Raw genomic sequence first — 20,518 nt, 5'->3', positions numbered from 1 at the left:
ACACTGGGTAGCTCTATAAGTGCTGTGCCTGGATGCTCCCACAATTCTCCATCATAGTCCTTGCCTTCTCTTTAGAAGACAACAGAATGAGAGAACTAGATATATGCAGGAAAAGTGGAGACAGGTAATAGGAATTGGAGGGACACTGAGCATGTAGGAAGAGATGGAAACTGATCTATCCACATGGTGGACTGGCCTGGAACTGCCAGCTCTGCTTAGGACCAGAACGGTAATGAATGGAAGTGAGGGACCACCTGGGAATGAGTGACCACCTGGGAATGAGAAAAACAACTGTGATTATTTGAATTGAAGCCAGGTGCAGATAGTCTTGCAGGGTTGAACTGTTCTGAGAAACAACCAGCTGTAAATTATAGAGCAAAAGTGATCTGATTTTCAGGTATAAAAACCCTGTGCTTTGCATTTTTGGGGTCGTCTCCTATCTTTGGAGGGGCGACCCTATAGTGATAGCAATAAAACCTCTTGCTTTTACATCGAGTTATGGTCTGTGAGAGTTCCTGGGAAGGGCGCTATCCTGACCTCCTGAGCAGTGAGACTCAAGGTCCTACATTTTTGTGTGTTTGGCCGGGAAACCGCGTGCCCCTTCCCCAACCCTCATCAGACTTTGCTCAGAGGTCGAGCTCAGAACAGGTTAGTCTGATTTCTGGTTGTATCTGTTTAGGCGCCTATCTGGACCTTTTTGGTCGTCTGATCAGCGTTGCGATAGACAGATGTGTCAGAATATCGCTTGACAGGGAACTGGAGGACGCTCTAGATTCCATCTGGGGAAGTGAGGTCGGTGTCGGTCCTCCTCCCATCTGTAGGAGATGGCCGCCGAGAGGCAGCCTCTCCAACTGAATTCTGTAGTACCACCCACACAGGCGTCCTTGTCTAATTGCTTGTCTTGTTTTCTTTGTCTCTATTGTTGTTGCTTTTTTGATTTTCTTGATGGACGACTACATTATGGAACAGACTGTGACTACACCCTTATCCCTCACCCTTGATCATTTCTCAGAGGTGAGATATAGGGCACATAACCTGTCAGTTAAAGTTAAAAAAGGAAAATGGCAAACTCTCTGCTCCTCGGAGTGGCCTATTTTTCAGGTTGGATGGCCAGCGAGAGCACCTTTCACCTTGGCAAGATCCTTGCTGTCAAGATTAAGACCCTCCAGACCCAAGGAGGCCACCCTGATCAGGTTCCCTATATTCTGACTTGGGAGGATCTAGTTTGTCACTCACCTCCTTGGTTGCGCCCCTTTATTCTTTCCACAGGGACTTCCCCAACAGCCATCTGTGCGGTCAAGGAGGAGAAGAAGATATTTGCCACTCCAGATACAGATCTCCTTCTTTTTGACCTTCCACCTTCTTATCTGCCAGCTCTTTCCCCCACTAATTCCCCAGCAGGTGTGCAGCAGGGTGCTGTCAGTCCCTCAGCACCACTGCAATCACCACCAGATTCTGAAAACAAGAGTGCTTCCAGAAGTCCCTTGGCACTGCTACAGTCCCTACCAGATTCCAAAGGGAAAGTGGCCCCTGGGCAGGAACACGGAGTCACTGAGCAGCTCAGCCAGGCTCCATGGCCCATCCTATGGGCCCCCTGATGATGATGAAAATCAACCCCTCCAGTATTGGCGTTTTTCATCAGTTGATCTCTATCTCTATAACTGGAAGGCCCATAACCCACCCTTTTCTGAAAATCCTCAAGCTCTAACTGATTTGTTTGAATGTGTCCTATTCTCACACCAGCCCACTTGGGATGACTGCCCACAACTCTTGCAGGCCCTCCTGACTATTGAGGATCAGGGGCAGGTTCTCCTTGAGTCGAGAAAGAATGTGCTGGGAACAGACGGGAGGCCTTCAGTCCTTCCTAATGAGATTGATGATGGCTTTCCCCTCACCCGCCCCAACTGGGATTACAACACACCTGGAGGTAGGGAACGCCTGAAGGTCTATGGCCAGACTCTAATGGTGGGTCTCCATGAGGCTGCTTGAAAGCCCACCAACTTGACAAAGGTAAGAGAGATGGTTCAGGGGCTGGATGAATCTCCTGCAACTTTTCTTGAATGGCTGATGGAGGCATACAGCTGGTTTATGCCCTATGACCCTACCTCAGATGAGCATAGGGCAATGGTGACTATAACCTTTATAGACCAGTCAGCCAAAGACATTTGTAGAAAACTCCAGAAAATAGAGGGTTTATAGGACAAGTCATTGAAGGATTTAGTGCAGGTAGCAGAGAAGGTTTTCTATAGCTGGGAGAAGGAAGAAGAGAAGGAGGAAAGGAAGCAGAAAGAGCAGGAAGCAAGAGAAAGAGAAAGGGATAAGAGGCAAGACAGAAATTTGACTAAGATCCTGGCCACCATAGTGCAGGAGAGTCGTAATGATAGGGAGAGAGTTCCTAGCAATTGGAGGGGCCCTCTGTATAAGGATCAGTGTGCCTATTGCAAGGAGAAAGGACACTGGGTCAAGGAATGTCCAAAAGGAAGAAAAAGCCAGAAAAATAGAATGCTCGATCCCTGGAGATCTGGGTCCTAACTGTGGGCGATGATAGCAATTGGGGGTCGGGGTTATGCTCCCCTCCCTGAGCCCAGGGTAACTCTTAAAGTGGAGGGGAAGTCACTTCTTGGTGGACACTGGTGCCCAGCATTCTGTTCTGTTATAAGACTTTGGAGCTAATCGCTTCTCGGCCTTTTGGCTAAGATCAAGTGAAGACTTTGGAACTAAAAAAGAGAAAAAATTGTGGGTCCAAGGAGCCACTGGATGTAAAGTATATTCATGGACTACCCGAATAATGGTGGACCTTGGAGTGAGCCGGGTATCTCACTCACTCATAGTTGTCCCCGAGTGCCTGTACCCGCTGTTAGGGCAAGATATCCTAACTAAAGGGGCCCATATTCATTTTAGACCAGATGGCCCACAGGTGACAGACAATAAAGGGGATCCCATTTACCTGCTGACGATTCAACTGTAAGATGAATACTGTCTGTTTGATAAGATGATAAGTCCTGAAAAAGACATTGACTGGTGGCTAGAGAGACATCCCAGGACACGGGCTGAAACAGCTGGCCTAGGAAAAGCAGAGAAACAGATCCCAGTTTAGATAGAGCTGAAGCCTCAGGCTACCTCAATCTTGGTGCGACAATATCAGATGTCTAAGGAAGCCCGTTCCAGGATCTGCCCTCACATACAGTGGCTCCTTGACCTAGGGGTTCTCAGAAGGTGCCAATCCACCTGGAATACTCCATTGCTGCCAGTTCAGAAACCTGAGAGCAATGACTATCGACCCGTACAGGACTTGAGAGAAGTTAACAAACAGGTCACGGACTTACATCCTACCGTGCCCAACCCGTACAACCTGTTGAGTTTCCTTTCCCATGACAGGGTTTGGTATACTGTCCTGGACCTTAAGGACGCATTCTTTTGCCTTCAACTTAGCCCTATCAGCCAAGACATTTTTGCTTTCAAATGGAAAGACCCAGACTCAGGGGTCTCGGGCCAGCTTACATGGACTCAACTTCCTCAAGGGTTTAAAAATTCCCCTACCATATTTGATGAAGCCCTACACTGGGACCTGGCACACATCCAGGCCACCAATCCCCAGGTAACTCTTCTCCAATATGTGGATGACATTCTATTAGCTGCAGATTGTAAAGAAACCTGTCTTGAAGCCACCGACCGGCTGTTGCAAGAGCTGGGTGATCTTGACTACAGAGCATCAGGAAAAAGGCTCAGCTCTGCAGGAAACAGGTCAGTTATCTGGGATATTAAGAGAGGGAAAGAGATGGCTATCGGAGGCTAGAAAGAGACTGTATTTCATATTCCCCCTTCGCAGACTACTAAACAATGGAGGGAATTTTTAGGTACAGCAGGATTTTGCCAGCTGTGGATTCCGGGATTTCCCAAGATGGCAGCCCCTCTGCATGCCCTTACAAAGGGCAACACCTCTTTCATCTGGGGAAAGGATGAAGAAGCTGCATTTGATACTATTAAACAAGCCTTAATGTCGGCCCCAGCATTGGGACTTCCTGATGTGACCAAACCCTTCCATTTCTATGTGGCTGAGAATCGGGGAATGGCCAAAGGGGTGCTAACACATAGAATTGGACCCTGGAAGAGACCCATAGCCTATCTATCCAAAACCTTGATTCAGTAGTGGCAGTGGTGGCACTAGTAAAAGATGCAGACAAACTGACTGTGGGATAGTACCTCACCATCTATGCTCCTCATGCCCTTGAGAGTGTCATGAGGCAGCCACCTGATGCTGGCTCATGAACACCCACATGACACATTACCAGGCTTTGCTCTTGAATAATGATAGAGTCACCTTTGTCCCAGCGACAGGGATAAACCCTGCCACCTTATTGCTGGATCCAGAAATCCAGCCCCCAGAGCATGACTGTTTGCAGGTTCTAGCAGAGGAACAGGGATGGTGAAAGGACTTGAAAGATCAACCTCTGCCTGATGCTGAGGTGACATACTATATGGACAGGAACAGTTTTTTGGAAAACGGGAAGAGAAAGGCAGGGGCAGTGGTGGTAGATGGACACAGGTAATATGAGCCCAGGCGTTGCCGGAGGGCACTTCTGCTTAGCGAGCTGAATTGATGGCTTTAACCCAGGCATTAACTCTGGGAAAGGATCGAAAGGTAAACATCTACACTGATAGTTGTCTGTATGCCTTCGAAACAGCCCATGTGCACGGGGCCATCTATCAGCAGAGAGGCCTGCTAACATCAGCCGGTAAAGAGATCAAAAACAAAAACAAGATTCTGGCTTTGCTCAATGCCTTGTTGCTGCCCACCAAGGTAAGCATTGTTCATTGCCCGGGACATCAGAAGAGAACGTCCAAGGCAGCGAAGTGGAATAACATGGCTGATCAGGAGGCTAAAGCAGCCACCAGAGGAAACTCTGTCCCAGTGGTACTGACCGCTAAGCTGCCCAGAGAAGAACGACTAAAGTGCTCAGAAAGTGACTTAAAGCTAATATAGTAAAAACAGGGGATAGTTGACACTGATGTGGGGGCATGGATGGACTCCAAAGGTAAGATCATTCTGCCATAGAAAGACGCTGAGAAATTAATAACTCAGATGCATAAGTGGACTCACTTGGGGGCAAAGAAATTGGCTGAAATTGCCCGGCAATCCCAGTACTGAATACTAAACCTCACCGCCCTGACTGAGAGAGTGACACGGGAGTGTGAACCCTGTCAGAAGGACGGGTGAGAGCTTTTCCACAAATAAAGAAAACAACTCTGGTCATAGCCAAAAAGATTCTGGAAGACATTTTTCCTCGGTTCGGCATTCCAAAGGTAATTGGGTCAGACAATGGGCCAGACTAAGCAGAAGGTGGCCAGGTTTCTGGGGCTCGATTGGAAATTACACTGTGTTTATAGACCCCAAAGTTCAGGACAGGTAGAAAGAATGAAAAGAACTCTAAAAGAGACTCTCCCCAAATTGACCATGGAGACTGGTGGTGACTGGGTGGTGCTCCTTCCCTTGGCCATTTTTAGAGTTAGAAATACTTCCTCCTTACTGGGCCTGACTTCCTTCGAACTACTATATGGGGTTCCTGCTCCCCTGACTCTTCTTGGGGACCCCCTTGACATAACTAGTGGTAACTCTGACTTGTTGTCCAGGCTGAAAGGACTGCAGCTTATTCAGAAAGAAATTTGGAGCAAGGTTGGCAGTGCATATGCGCCTGAGTCCTTCGAGGTGCCCCATCAGTTTCAGGTTGGAGATCTCATGTATGTGTGTCAACACCACAGGCAGAATCTGAAACCTTGGTGGAAGGGTCCTTGTTATGTCCTGCTCACAACCCCAACTGCCCTCAAAGTAGACTGCATCTCAGCTTGGATCCACATGTCACACGTCAAGCCTGCTCCTCATCAACCTGCAGACACCTGCAAAGTCCAAGCCACCAGCAACCCGCTAAAACTGAAACCCATCAGGGACAATCCACAATTTTAGGGTTAAAAATTGAGGGAAAAAAGGGGGGGATGAGAGACCACCTGGAAATGAGAAAACCAACTGTGATTATTTGAACTAAAGCCAGGTGCAGATAGCGCTTGAAGCAGTGAGCTGTTCTGAGAAACAACCAGCTGTAAACTATCTACAACCAGCTGTAAACTGTAGAGCAAAATGATATGATTATCAGGTATAAAAACCCTGTTCTTTGCATGTTCAGGGTCATTTCCCATCTTTGGAGGGGCCACCCTATCACCATAGCAATAAAACCTCTTGCTTTTACATCGAGTTGTGGTCTGTGAGAGTTCCTGGAAAGGGTGTGATCATGGGCTCATGAGCAGTGAGACTCCAGGTCTTACAGAAGAAATATAGGACTGGGCATGTGTGCTTGCAAAATGAATAAAAACAAATTCAAAATAGGGGCACCTGGATTAAAATTAGGGACCTCTTGATCTGCAGTCAAATGCTCTACCCCCTTGCTATATCCCCTGTTAGTAATATGAAGCTTAATAATCTTCATTTCCAGAGTTACAACCACATCACTTGTACCCTATGCACCATCATTTGGGAATGTCTAGGTCAGAGTCAGAGGAGCACATTACTCTCCCACATAAAAAGCCACAGGCCTACTTTCCATAGAAACCCTACAGCCTGTGTTCTCCCAAGTCTTCAGTGCCCAGGATTAGACAGTTCTGGAGAGGCACTGACTGGCTGTTAGCTCAGAGGGGAGCTTTGAGTCCATCATGCTGTGACCTACAAACAGAAATCCCACAGGACTGGGGTGTTCATCCTGTCAAATGTGAGGACACAGTCAGTCCTGACCCTCCTGACTAGTGTTAGATTCAGGGAACTTGCTGCACAACCACAGGCTAGGATGAAAGATGGCCACTTCTTGCTCAGTTAATATAGACAGAGAATGATGAAGAATAACACCCCTCCCCATGAATAGGTGGAAGCAGACTTCTGAATCTCCCAAACCACTAATGGACCAACAGTCACAAAAATCTAGAACCAGGAAATATTACCAGACTAACCTATGTGACCCAGGGGTTGGTGGTGGACAAAGCCTTGTTCCATCTAGAAAGAGTCTGTCCATGGAGGCATGTGCCTAACATGGCTTTTGTCCTCTGCTGGATTTTTAGCCTGTCCTTGCATAAGCCCCTCGTCTCTTACATGCTGTACTTTAGAAAAAAATAAATCATGGATGTCTGTTATGCCTGATTGAATGTCTTTATCTATATTGTTTCTATGGTGATTGAAATTCCCATCAGATTGAAAATTAAGACAAGGCAGTGCACACCTGTAATCCCAGCACTCAGGGAGGAAGAGGCAGGTGAATTTCTCTAAGTTTGATGCCAGCCTGCTCTACAAAGTGAGTCCAGTATAGCCAAGTCTACACAGAGAAACCCTGTCTTGAAAAACCAAAAACAAAAAAGAATATCTTTTATTTATTCATACATGTGACAATGAGCCTTGATCATATCCATCCCATCTTCCCAGAAGCCCCCACCATACCCTTCTCTCCCGATCCATGTCCTCTCTTTGCTGCTGACAACCTGCTGAGTTCCATCAGTGCTGCCTGTTGACTGAACTGGCTGTCTTGATCTGTACTGAGTTCATGGATGCAGCCTCGATGTCGTGTTCAGCAGCCATAGCTGCATGGCAAGCCTCTCCATCCTTCAGCTCTCACATTTTTTTCCTGCTCATCTTCTGAGGTGTTCCTTGAGCCTTGAGGAGAAGCATTTGTTGGGAGCCAGACATAGCTAAGGCTTTCTCAGAGCCCCTGAGAGGGGGACAAAGAGGACAGCAGTTTTGTGTCCTTGCCCAGGGGCAGGCTGACAAGGTCTGTGCCCAGGCTGGGGTGAGAGCCTCAAAGGACTTAAGGTTTCATCTCCTGGGAACCTGGATTTCATTCTTAGGGCTGTGGTTATCAGTCCCAGCACAGCTGTGTCTGAGGTATCTTGAGTTCCCTTTGCCAACAGGGTTTGATTTAACTTTTTCTTGGTCCAATTTCCCCCTGAAAACAGTATATAAATTCCTGTACTCTTTCATGAACTTTCTTGGCATAAAACAACTTGTGCAAGAACCCCGATCCCACTGTTTTTTCTTCTTTATCTTCTAATCTCCTGGCATTCCCTTAGGATTCTGCCACTGAAGTACAACCATGGAACCTGCTGGTTCAGTACATGACTTGATGTAGATGACCAGTTTAAGTCTGTGCACTCAAAAGTCACATGTATTCTGACCACTTCTGAGTCTCTGCACTAACTTAGGATCATGGTGGAGAGAAGCATCTTTAGCCAAGGTTGAGGCTGGGCAGCAATAATCTAGCAGAACAAACATATTTGAAGGGCAGTTTGACAACATGCCATTCAGCAAAACAACAGTAGTAGGCTCCTCCTAGGGCCTGAGACCTCCCAAGCCATGGGCTTCTGGCCAGGACCATAGCAGCAGGCCTGAAGTGCTTCCTGTGGAGCAGGCTTGAAATCTAATCCAAAACCAGTTGGATACACTCACAAACCTCATTCTGAGTAGACACATCTTGCCCGGCAGGTCAGCACTGAAGCATGCCGGGCTAGGTGCAGGGATATTGTTGACGTCCTTCCTCCTTCAGCAGTCTGAGTCACACCTTCCAGAACTTACAAAACTAGCCAGCAGAGAGGAGGTTTGCAGGTAAGTTCCAGCTTGTTTCTCTATGTCCTACTACAAATGTGTGTAGTCTCTTCAGCAATAAGGTCTTTACTCTAGATCACCAAGCTGTCAACTTTAGGACCCATCATCTCTGCCAGGCTATGACTGAGTCCACACCAGCAGGCAGCCTAGTTCCATGACACTCCCCTTCGCATTACTTCTAATGGAATGTTGGGATGCACCTCACTCTTACTGGACCACAGACCTCTAAAATGGGACAAGGACGAAGGGTCATGACTGGATTTCCTTAGTCTTGTGGCCATGTAAGCCACAGAGCACAACAATTGACCCCCCTACCCCCCAGGTGGATTGTTGCACTAGTTTTTAAACTCTACTTTCTTTGGGGTTCCTTAAAGCCTCTCCCTTTCATCCCCCAATCCTCTGTATGAGAGAGAAGGTTGGTGTGGAGAGGGGGTGCAGATCCTTTTACTTCTCCTGGCTGCTTGGGTCTATGGGTTGTTTGGGGGAAGCATCTCTCCAAGCCATCACACACCATGGGCCACAGGCCACACCTTCTCTCTCCTTACTCTCCTATTATATCCCTCAGAGTTTTGGACCATGCCCTTCTCCATGCTGCTCCACAAGGCAGGCCATTACCAGCTAGCAAAGACCACCCCCACAGGAGGCAATTATCAGCCAAGGATAAACTAGAGCCCAAACTAAAATCCCACACTTGGGATTAAAACAAAAACCCATTTACATAACAAGACCGAGTTATTAAAGAAACAAAAACTTTCATTACACTGGTCACTGACACTCAGTCTCCTAGCAGGCATCTAGATGTAAATGGGGCATCACCAGCATGTCTACCTCAACCAATGAGAGACACTCACCCCAAGGGCCCCTCCCACTGCCTAAGGTTTATCAAGTCCCTGTTCACATGGAATACAGACACACACCATCTACTTGACTATTTCTATCAGGCTGTAGCACTTGGGAAAGAAGGAATTCATTGCCGAACCCCAGACTCTCCTGTCGTTTAGGCTCTTATGTCTCTCAGGCTTTGATCTTGACCACCACAATCAGGTAACATGGCCCTTGGGTCACTGCTTCCGAAGCTCAAGCTCATCTGTAGGACCAGGGTACCTGCTGTTGCCAAAGCAGCCACTCTGCTTGCCTGAGCCACGCCCCACAGCCAAGACTCCTGGCTCACTTCTGCAGCCCTGAGAGGCAGCCCAGCCAAAAGAGCCCTGACAGTATGCTGCATTGCTGAGGGTCTCTCTCTCCTGAATGCTTATCAGAGAGCTGTGATATTTGGTTGTGGAGAAGACCTTCTCCCACAACCCCAGCTGGAAACCATTGTTCCAGGGAGAAGCAGAGCCACACCAACTAATGGAGAACAAGTCTCACTAAGGCTCTGCTTCGGGTGAATGTGAAAAGTTAACTACCAAAATCATATATAAGCAAGGGGGCACGTGGATTCTAGCAAATGCCCTGTCCCTAAGCTATACCCCTACTGATAGGTAAGATGGCATCTCATTAGCACTTCTTCAACCTGGGCACCGCGCTCAGGCTTGTGATGTGTTTATGATTTAATGCTTGCTGTCATGATCTTGAAGCTGAGAAGAGTTCTCTATTGAAGTCTATTCTCCAGCCTTCTCCTCTCGAACGTCAGGTAGTCTACTCCAATGCTCTGTCTCTGTTTGGGTGTGTTAAACACATCAGCTTTGCACCTAGAAAAGACACTTATCCAATATGTTTCCTTTAAGTTCACTCAGTGTCCCAGATATAAGCTACTGGTTCTGGTTCTTCAATGGCCCAAAGCTACAGTTCAGAGAACACTTTATTTGCACTCAAAGACATCAGGAGGGTCCTCAGTACTTTACTGCATCATTTATTCACACAATAAACACTCATGGAGCTTATGAATAATCTTATCCCTGTCATCCATTTTGAGGACAACAGGGAAAGTTGAGTCCTTCTCCTGTTACCTCAGAGTCTTAGTATAAATGGGAGGCAATTCATGAATCAGTGTGTTCTCAGAAGGTGCAGGAGCTGAATCACACACAGGAGGAGCTGGAAGTGAGGAGCACCTGTCTGAGGGCTAGCGGAAGCCTTCCTGAGAGATGAAAGACAGGGCTTTCAGATGCTGATTCTGCTCCAAGCTTCCTCTAACCTTAATTCCTGGAGTGAGTGAGCCATGGGGTCACATTCAGAGAAGAATGTGACTATGTCCAGAATGGAACTCATAGAATAGCAAACAGGTGAAGCATGAGTAAATCCAGTACACAAGTAAACTGAAATCGGTGTATAATGGGCACCATGTAGGACAGGTGACAATGTAGGCAACAGGAGTCCTATTTGGTTCTTGTTGAACCAGAAAAACATGTACTACATGAAGACAATTTACTATCTGGCATCTAAAAGAAATCCTTGGAAGGGGGCACCTGGATTTGAACCAGGGACCTCTTGATCTGCAGTCAAATGCTCTACCCCTGAGCTATACCCCCACCTGTTATTAATGTTTCATTGGGAACTCAGAACCTGCATGGCCACTCCCTGCCTGTTAACTTCTGGCATGTGCACTTGCCAGTGCTCTGCCATCATCTGCTTCCTCCTGTGAGGCCCAGCCCTGAGCTGCCTCTGCACATCTGACTGCCAAGTCCTCAAAATGGCTGACATTCTCCTGCCTTAGATCCTAAGGGGAGGCAGGGGCATTCAGTTCAGGAGGTTCAGCTGGTGCTGTTTCAACATCTTTCAGCCCAACTAGCAGCGCCAGTTGCTTACAAAGCCTCACTGGTGAATGCAAATACCCTGGCTGCTTCACTGACCTTTGTAGTGAGAGACCAAAGGATAAGACCAAAGGATAAGATTGTTAACACTATGTAGAGTAGGCACGGTATAGTAGTAAGTTCCCTGAGGGGAGAACTACCTCGATGCATTCTTTCCCCACCCACTAGAGATACAGTTGCTAGGAAACTGGGCCCTCCCCCTAGGGAGGGACCCCTGGTCATCAATGTTCTGGGAACCTTCCTATAGCCAATCGATTCAAAATGTAGCACCTTGACCAATAGATGCTTGCCAGGCAGGAATTGCCCCTGCCTTGGGCATGCTGGGATGGATCAGAATGTATAAATCACCCCACTAACCTGGGCGCAGGGCGCTCAGCTCCCACGGCTTCAGCGGTGGGTGCTGTGTAGGCCCAAGCTGCAGCTTGTAATTTTCAATAAGAAGACCCTCATGTGTTTTGCAATGGAGTCGATTCCTGGAGATCTTTTGGAGGCTCTCGAACTGGGTATAACAGTAGGTGAATGGGAGGCAGGAGTGGACAGCAGGGAAGCTTCTCTGTCCACTGAGAAGTCCTTGGTCAGACTCTCTAGGAGGGAGCCAGGGTCTTCTGTGTCTCTAGCAAACTTTGTGGGCAGTTCTGACAAACACCCTATTTGGAGTTATGCTTTTTCTTTTCTGCCTTTCCATGCAGTAGATGTGGAAGAAAAAGACAAGGGATACGGACAGGCAAAACACTCATGCTTAATAACCAAGTCAATGCACAGTTTACATATATGACAAAGATATCTGGAGACCATGATCACTGGAGCATGACACAGAACAGTGGTTGATAATATGTGATCATCAGATGACAGAGACTTAGAGAAGAGTTTGATTGACATGAAGTCCCTTGTCCTTGAACCTATATAGACTCCCTCATTATCACAGGTCACTGCACTGTCTCACAGGGATGTAGTGTACTTGGCCACATCTCAACTACAAGTTTCCAGAGAACCTGACCCACATCCATCGCTCTGGACTCTATCAGACTTGGACTCACCATCCTTCACTGTAGACATCTCATGGGACACCACGAATGCCCCCAGGTCCAGCACACTGCAGTTTCTGCCCAGCATCTGTGAACCTCAGTGGGAGAATCAATGTCCAGAGCTAGAGTCCTGTTCTGCTTCCCTCCTGTGCTTTTGCCTCCAAATCCCCCACCCTCATTGTCTTCTTCCTACCCCATTCTGTCTTTCTGCACATTCTTGGACTGGGAATCTTTTCTGTGACTTTTCACCCTCTTCTGTGCTGCCTTACTATTTTCTGGTCCTAAATTTGAAAGAAATCTCTATATCTGAGAATCTTTAATCCCATGCTTGCCCCAAACCATCAAATCAGCATCATCAGGGATGCTAATTTGGTTAGTTACAAAGACTGGCCATTTGAAGTGTCAGAGGTCAGCCTATACAATGTACTGAAGCTGGACCAGGAATCTCCCATGTGGACTCCTCCACATCACAATGAGGCTAAGAGAGTACACAGATGCCAAGGACATAAGAGTGGACCATAGCAAAGGATGTAGTCTGTGGACACAGACAACAAAGGAAGATGTCAGGGAGAGCATAGTCCAATGTTTGTGGTTTGTTTAAGATGATGAGGGCAATCACAGAATTCTTCTTCTTGGTAAAATATGCATTCAAAGTTATCTAGTAAATATACTTCCACTGCATGGTTTACACATACAAGACTTTTGCAAAGTAGTTAAAGCATTACACAAAGCCAGGCTTACAAGCCTCCCTGGTGAATTCTTACACACACATAAGCAAATAACAAGAGTTTCACACAAGCCTTGCAGAGACAGAACAGAAAGTGACCACTGCTTACTTTACAATGGAGTCAGCACAACTGTAATAATCAGTTTTGAGAGAAATTGTGTGTGTGTGTTTGTTCCATGTGACCTAGCAATTATAGGACAACATCACACTGTTATTAGAAATATAAAGCACACAGTTCACATTGGGTGACTACTAACCATCAACCCACTGCATGGTTTCACATGAATATTCCAGAAGATCCCTGGATTCAGCCATGGGTCTTTCTAGGCACTGTCTCTTTTTACAGAAAAACATCCCAGTGAAGGCTCATGTGAGACATGGAACTTCTCTTTCAAGTTTGGGGAAGTGCCAACATCCTCCCAAACTCCACTGGAGTTTGTCACTGACCTGGCAATACACACGAGATAATGGGGCACTATGACCGCAGCACTGTGCTGAATTGATTCTGTTTGGTTTTCTGGAATCTCATTCACTCTCTATAAGAGCTGAAGCCATCAGCACAGTGGAGGAGGGGCTCTGAATGTTCCCTCTGTGTTTTCAGTAAATACAGAAAGCCAACCCCTGATACTGATAATGACACTCTTCTGGGCTTGCAGACAGGAGCCTAGGATAGCTGTCCTCTGAGAGGCTCCACCCAGCAACAGATTGAAACGGTTGCTGAGACTCAAGGCCAAACATTGAGCAAAGTGCAGGGAGCCTTGTGGAAGAGGTGGGAGAAGGACAGAAGGACCCACAGAGAACAGCATCTCCACAAGAAGACCAACAGAGCCAACCAACCTGGCCACAGGGCAGCTTGTGAAGACTGAAGCGCCAACCAAAGTCCATGTATGGCCTGAACCTAGGCCCCTACATATATGTACCTGATAAGCAGCTTGGTCTTCATGTGGGTCCCCTATTAAAAGGAGCAGAGAGGCCATCTGTGACAAGGACTTAGTTGCATGCTTTTTCATTACTCTCCCCTGGCAGGGCTGCCTTGCCACACCATCCTGGAAGAGGATGCAATTGGTCCTGATGTGACTTGATGTGCTGAGATGGGCTCCCTTTTTCTGAGGGGCAGGGAAAGAGGAATATGGGGAAGAGGGAGAGAAAGTGAGACCAGAAGGAGAGGAAGATGGAGGTTGCAACTGGGATATAAAGTGAATAAACTAATTACTTAAAAAAAAACACACACAGTAGGCCAGGAGCTGTCCATGGTACAATGCACACCTCCAGCTCACTCAGGCTCTGGTTGGCCTTCAAAACCGATCTGTAGCAAGAGCTGTCAAGAAAGTCAGAGTCTTTGGCGAGAACTTTATTCCAGGACTAACAATTAAAATAGGGACACATGGGTGATACAACACAGATGCTGAGCCTGTAGAACAGATGGCAGTCGCTAGCCACCATTGATTACAAATGAAGACATGAGCAGTTTGGGATCCTGTGATCTATGGAATCCATATGATCTACAGCTCCCATTTTCCCCCTCCAAAGACTCTGGGTTCCCACATTATCAGCTCTGATGGAGTAATTAGATATCACCAACTATGGTGTAATACCAGCCTTAATAACAGTATCCCCCACTCCATTTTCTTTAGTGCTCTTTGATGTTACCTAAAGGATCGGTGTGTTGAATTCCATTCTCTGAGGACCACTAGTAGTTCATGCTAATACAACCCTGCTTTTCTAGGTTTATAGAACCCACTCTACATCCTAAAAATGCTGAAACTTGAGATTCAATGACCTCACACAGCCAGGAGTCACATGAGGAATCTAGTAGGTAATGGCAGGGCTTTGCCCTCAGTGGGGTGAAACTCAAGCCATCTGAGAAAGGTGAAATGTGGGTCTATAATATGACTATGGTCAATTAATTTCCAAAATCCCATGAAAAGGGGGCACCCGGATTTGAACCAGGGACCTCTTGATCTGCAGTCAAATGCTCTACCCCTGAGCTATACCCCCATTGGTACCAGTGTACACAGTTAATAATTTTCATCTGAGTGATGATACAGTATGACTGACTATAAAGTTAAATTAAAGGTTCTCACAGACCCACTCTCCAGAAGCTGCCAGACCTGACTGGTGAGTTGCTTCCTCAGCCCTGCAGCTCTGCAGCCCATCCTCAAACAGCATCACCAGTCACGGAAAAGGAGAGGAGCAGCCTGCAGACCCTGAGCCCACTTCACACTGCTGTCCTGTGTTAGCTCCTGAGCTGGCCAGCTGCCTTCCACCTGAGATGGCAGATACCCCTCTCTTCCTTCCCAAAATGCAGAATGGGCTGTTACTCAGAAGTCCTCACAGCCCTAGCTGGCACTTCATCAAGATCCCTCTCTATCTGGTATGGTCTTGCTTTTGAGGATGAAGCAAGTAAGCAGTGCGCTCTGGAAGGGGGAGAGAAGCTCATGGGGAAACATCCACCCTCCACAGAGAGCTGGTTCTCTGATTGGTCTCCTTAGTTCTGACCACAGGTTCCCAGAGAGCCATGTATGACAGCCTGTTTGGTATTAATGGCAAATTTGGAGTTAATGGCATTTGAGCAGTGGAATTCGGCCTCTTGGCTTTGGCTATTTTCCAAAGTCCAGTTTCTCATAAACTGACCTTGGTGGTCCTACAGCAGACTGCTCTGACCCTGAGAAACTCTGTGCAACCATAGTAACCAGATAGCAGGCTCTGTGTAACCTTGAGTGAGCTCTCCTTCGTTTTGACCAAGTAAAGTTCCTACGTGAGAAACTGCTTGTACTTTTTTGCCTACTTAAGTGTTAACCTGATGTCCATTAAATCGACACATGAATCAGCATGTAGACTTGGTGTCCTTCTCTGTGTCGCCTTCTCTCTATCTCTCTCTCTCAGCCCTCTCTCAGTTGGTATTCAGGTGTCACTGCTTGCAGGTGACCGACGGAGCTGAAACCCAGGGAACCTGAGATGGAGGACCAGCTGAGGCAAGTTATATGGACCACAGGAGTGCGTGCAAAACAACTGACTAAGGTAAAGTCCAGTGGGCCTCAGGGGCAGGAAACTAGTAAGATGGGATCTATCAGATCCCTTAAGTAGGTTTTTTTTCCATCTTCCAGTTTATTTATTTACTCTCTCATGACACCAATCTATTTAGGAATGCTTTCACACTTTTATCTGCATAATTCTTCATTCCTGCTAAATAGCATCACATCATCCCATTCAAGGCAGAAATTACAAAGCATATTTTTTTTTCTGAGCACTGATAAAGACTTGAATGGTATTTTAACTTTTTTTATTTTTTATTAATTACAGTTTATTCACTTTGTATCCCCCCATAAGCCCCTCCCTCCACCCTCTCAGCCCCACCCTCCCTCCCCCTTCTTCTCGCTTGCCCCTCCCAAGTCCACTGATAGGGGAGGTCCTCCTCTCCTTCCTTCTGATCTTAGTCTAACAGTAAAACAAAAAGCAATCAAGCACACAACCTTAAATAGGTTTTTAAGACACAGAGTGTTAGAATAAAACTCCCTAATCCCTTTACTTTGAAAAACTAAGGAGTTGCTTGGAAAAATTAAAGCAGCCAATCTGGCAAAAAAAAAAAAAAAAAGGTACTTCTAAGGTTATTTCAAATGTTGGTAAAGGAGCTCAAACAGATTTGTGTAATTTGAGAGCAGAAAATAATTTAGGAGCTAGATAGTAAAGATGAAATGGAGTCAAAGAGAAAAGCTGCCAAGTCTCAAAATTCAGACTGGCCTCCTGAGCCTTCCCCTCTACCCCCATGGTTGTAGGTGGCATGGGATCACTGCAGGAAGATATAACTGTTCTCTGAGAGAAAAATCCAGTTAAAAAGATAACAGGTTCAATTATTAAATATTTATAATAATAATAATAGTAATATATAATAATCTTAATATAACACAAAAGGAGTATTCATTCAGAGTGGACTTCCTTTCACGCAACAATTGGCTTTTGAGAATGTTAATTCAGCCTGTAAAACAGCTATCATTCCCTATCAAACTAAAGCAAACTTAACTGGTTATATTATACTTTGTGCTGATATTGGGCCGCTCTTGACTATCATACTTAAAATTACGGCTAAATCCAGTAAAAAGAGTTTTATTTGTCTGTTTAAACATACGCTCATCTTAAACAGTTAATATTTATCTAGGTTATGGATTAAAAGTAATTAAATATATTTTAAAGATATATTCAAACTGTTGTTTAGAATATATATATATATATATGTTTATAAGGTCTGTAAACATATGTTTAAAAGGCAACCATATGATATAATTCTGTTATCTTTGCTATATGATATGGGTTAAAAAGTTATTATAAAACCTTTTAGTTAACATAAATTTTGTTTCCTTTTAGACTGAAAAGACAAGTCTCATTTTAAATTGGTGTTGGTTTTAAAAAATTGGATTGTTTGCACTGGTAAATTTTGAAGCTTGGTTTTGACTTTTAAAATTATTAACATGCTTTATGATTTCACTCCTAAAGAGGATGCTTTGTTTTAACATTGCAAAAACAGGTTTTAAAAAGTATTTAAATGTTTAAAAAGCAGGTACTGTGGTTGTTTTTTGTCTTTGTCTTTGTTTTTTTTGTTTGTTTGTTTGTTTTTGTCTGCCAGCTGTGTGTTTTGGTTTCTGGTTTCGGTTTGCTTCCCAGGTCTGGGGAAGCTTGGAGAGTTTCCAATTTGGTCGAGGGAATCTGGAGGACACTCCAGTTCCTGAGGAGGGGGCCGATAAGGGGGTACACTCCTTCTGGAATCTGTGGGACTCATGTCCGGTTAGGGGCTGGTCAAGTCCTGGTATTTGGGTATTCTGGTTACTCTAAGGTGGCAATATCGGATTTCTATGTTCCTTATGTATGTGTATGTGTGTATGTTTATCTGTGTATGTATGTTTATCTGTAGACTTGGACTAACGATACTAATATTTTTGGACATGAGACAGTTTAAATCAGCACCTCTGAGTTTGGTCCTGGACCATCGGAGTTAAGTTCTATATAATATTTTAAAATTTATCAGGTATTTTAAAATATTAACCATTGGGCAGTCTAACAAGGAACTTAAAACAGTTTCTCAACCCCTTGGGGGAGGTCAAAAGACCTTGGTATTTATTTTATTAATTTTGCAAAGTAAAATCAAGCCATGCTGTTTGAGCCTATAAAAAAAACCTCCAGTTATTACAATGTATCATATCAGAAAAAAAAACTATAAATATGTTGCTCTTCATTTAAAAAGGCTGGAGATTCTTCAATGCAAAATGTTTGCTTATGCTCTTTTAAAGAAAAAAAAAAAGGACTGCAGCTCCATATTAGCCCAGGATTTTACAGGGTTATATTTATATCATTATTAACCATTATAGGGCATATAGTTCCCTCTAACTCACCATGAAACATGCCCATATTTATAATTAAAAAATCTAACCAATTAGATTATTACAAGATTTTTAGAAATTATAATATTTATATTATAATAATTATGAAAACATTGCAACCAAGACTCCCATCATGTAGTAGGATTTCTCAAAACACAAGCTTATTTTAGATTTAAAGACTATTTTTTTCCCATTCCTTTACATCCTGAGGATTGCCACAGATTTGCTTTTAGTCTCCCTGCTATTATTTTAAGAAACCTATGAAACGTTATCATTGGAGTATGATGCTACAGGGCATGGCAAATAGTTCTACTTTATGTCAACAATTTGTAGTTAATGCTATTAGTTCAGTACGGAAAAAATGGCCTTTTATTTATATCATTCATTATGTGGATAATATTTTATTAGCCTCTCCCATAGCTCAAGATGTTATAGCTTGCTATACAGATCTATTTAAGGCTTTGTCCCAAACAGGATTAAAAATTGCTCCAGAAAAGGTACAAACTAGAGATCCTCATAGTTATTTAGGTTTTAATCTATTTCCTCTGGCTATTAAACATCAGAAAGTACAAATTAGAAAAGATAATTTAAAGACTTTTAATGAGTTTCAAAAGTTATTGGGAGATATAAATTGGCTCAGGCCATATTTAAAATTAACTACTGGACAACTCATGCCATTGTTTAATATTCTTAAAGGGGATACAGCTCCTACCTCCCCCCTCTCCGAGAATTGACTCCAGAGGCTCGAGGTACATTATTGTTAGTGGAAAGGGCTTTAGAAAATCAATTTGTAACATATTGGGATACAGATACTCCTCTCCTATTACTTGCATTTCAAACACAGTCAATTCCTACTGGATTGTTGTGGCAATCTAATCCTCTACTGTGGATCCACTTGTCAGCTAGTCCCAATGAAGCTATTTTGCCTTATTATGAGGCTATTGCCCACGTCATTGTGTTGGGATGCACCTAGACAAGGGCATACTTTGGAATTGAGCCTTCCAAGATTATTATACCATATAGTAAAGCTCATACTAATTGGCTTTATGCTAATTCAGATAAATGTTTACTTTCTTTGGCTACAACTAGATAATCATTACCCTTCCAATAAGAGTATTCAATTTTTTACTTTACATCATGTTGTTTTTCCTATCATAGTTAAAAATAAACCTTTAAAATGCTTGTTATATTGATGCAAAAATACTCAATAAAATACTTGCAAACTGAATCCAAGAACACATCAAAGATATCATCCACCACGACCAACTAGGCTTCATCCCAGGTATGCAAGGGTGGTTCAACATACGGAAATCCATCAATGTAATCCACCACATAAACAAACTGAAGGGGAAAAACCACATGATCATCTCCTTAGATGCTGAAAAAGCATTTGACAAAGTCCAACACCCATTCATGTTTAAAGTCTTGGAGAGATCAGGGATACAAGGCACATATCTAAACATAGTAAAGGCAATATACAGCAATCCTATAGCCAACATCAAACTCAATGGAGAGAAACTTAAAGCAATCCCACTGAAATCAGGGACAAGACAAAGCTGCCAACTCTTGCCATACCTCTTCAACATAGTACTTGAAGTCCTAGCCAGAGCAATAAGACAACTAAAGGAGATCAAGGGGATACAAATCGGAAAGGAAGAGGTCAAAGTGTCTCTATTCGCAGATGACACGATAGTATATATAAGCAACCACAAAAATTCAGCCAGAGAACTCCTTCAGCTGATAAACACCTTCAGCAAAGTGGCAGGATACAAAATCAACTCAAAAAAATCAGAAGCCCTACTGTATATCAAAGACAAAAAGGCTGAGAAAGAAATTAGGGAAACAACACCCTTCACAGTAGCCACTAATAACATAAAGTACCTTGGGGTGACACTAACCAAGCAAGTGAAAGACTTATTTGAGAAAAACTCCAAGTCTCTGAAGAAAGAAATTGAAGAAGATATCAGAAGATGGAAAGATCTCCCATGCTCATGGATTGGTAGGATTAACAT

At 44.5% G+C, this 20,518-nt stretch overlaps 1 protein-coding gene and 2 non-coding genes across 3 annotated transcripts in view; all 3 read right to left on the bottom strand.

Annotated features, from left to right (window-relative positions):
* The window catches only part of Znf746 (zinc finger protein 746), a 249,107-nt gene that overhangs the window by 189,382 nt on the left and 39,207 nt on the right, over positions 1-20,518 (bottom strand). The window lies entirely within an intron of this gene.
* Positions 11,029-11,100, bottom strand: Trnac-gca (transfer RNA cysteine (anticodon GCA)). Its single transcript has one exon. It is a non-coding gene; the product is annotated as a tRNA-Cys (tRNA).
* Positions 15,061-15,132, bottom strand: Trnac-gca (transfer RNA cysteine (anticodon GCA)). Its single transcript has one exon. It is a non-coding gene; the product is annotated as a tRNA-Cys (tRNA).

The sequence above is a fragment of the Meriones unguiculatus genome, chromosome 3 (genome assembly GCF_030254825.1).
Source record: "Meriones unguiculatus strain TT.TT164.6M chromosome 3, Bangor_MerUng_6.1, whole genome shotgun sequence".
In the NCBI taxonomy this organism is placed as follows: Eukaryota; Metazoa; Chordata; class Mammalia; order Rodentia; family Muridae; genus Meriones; species Meriones unguiculatus.
This window is presented reverse-complemented; position numbering and strand designations above follow the sequence as displayed.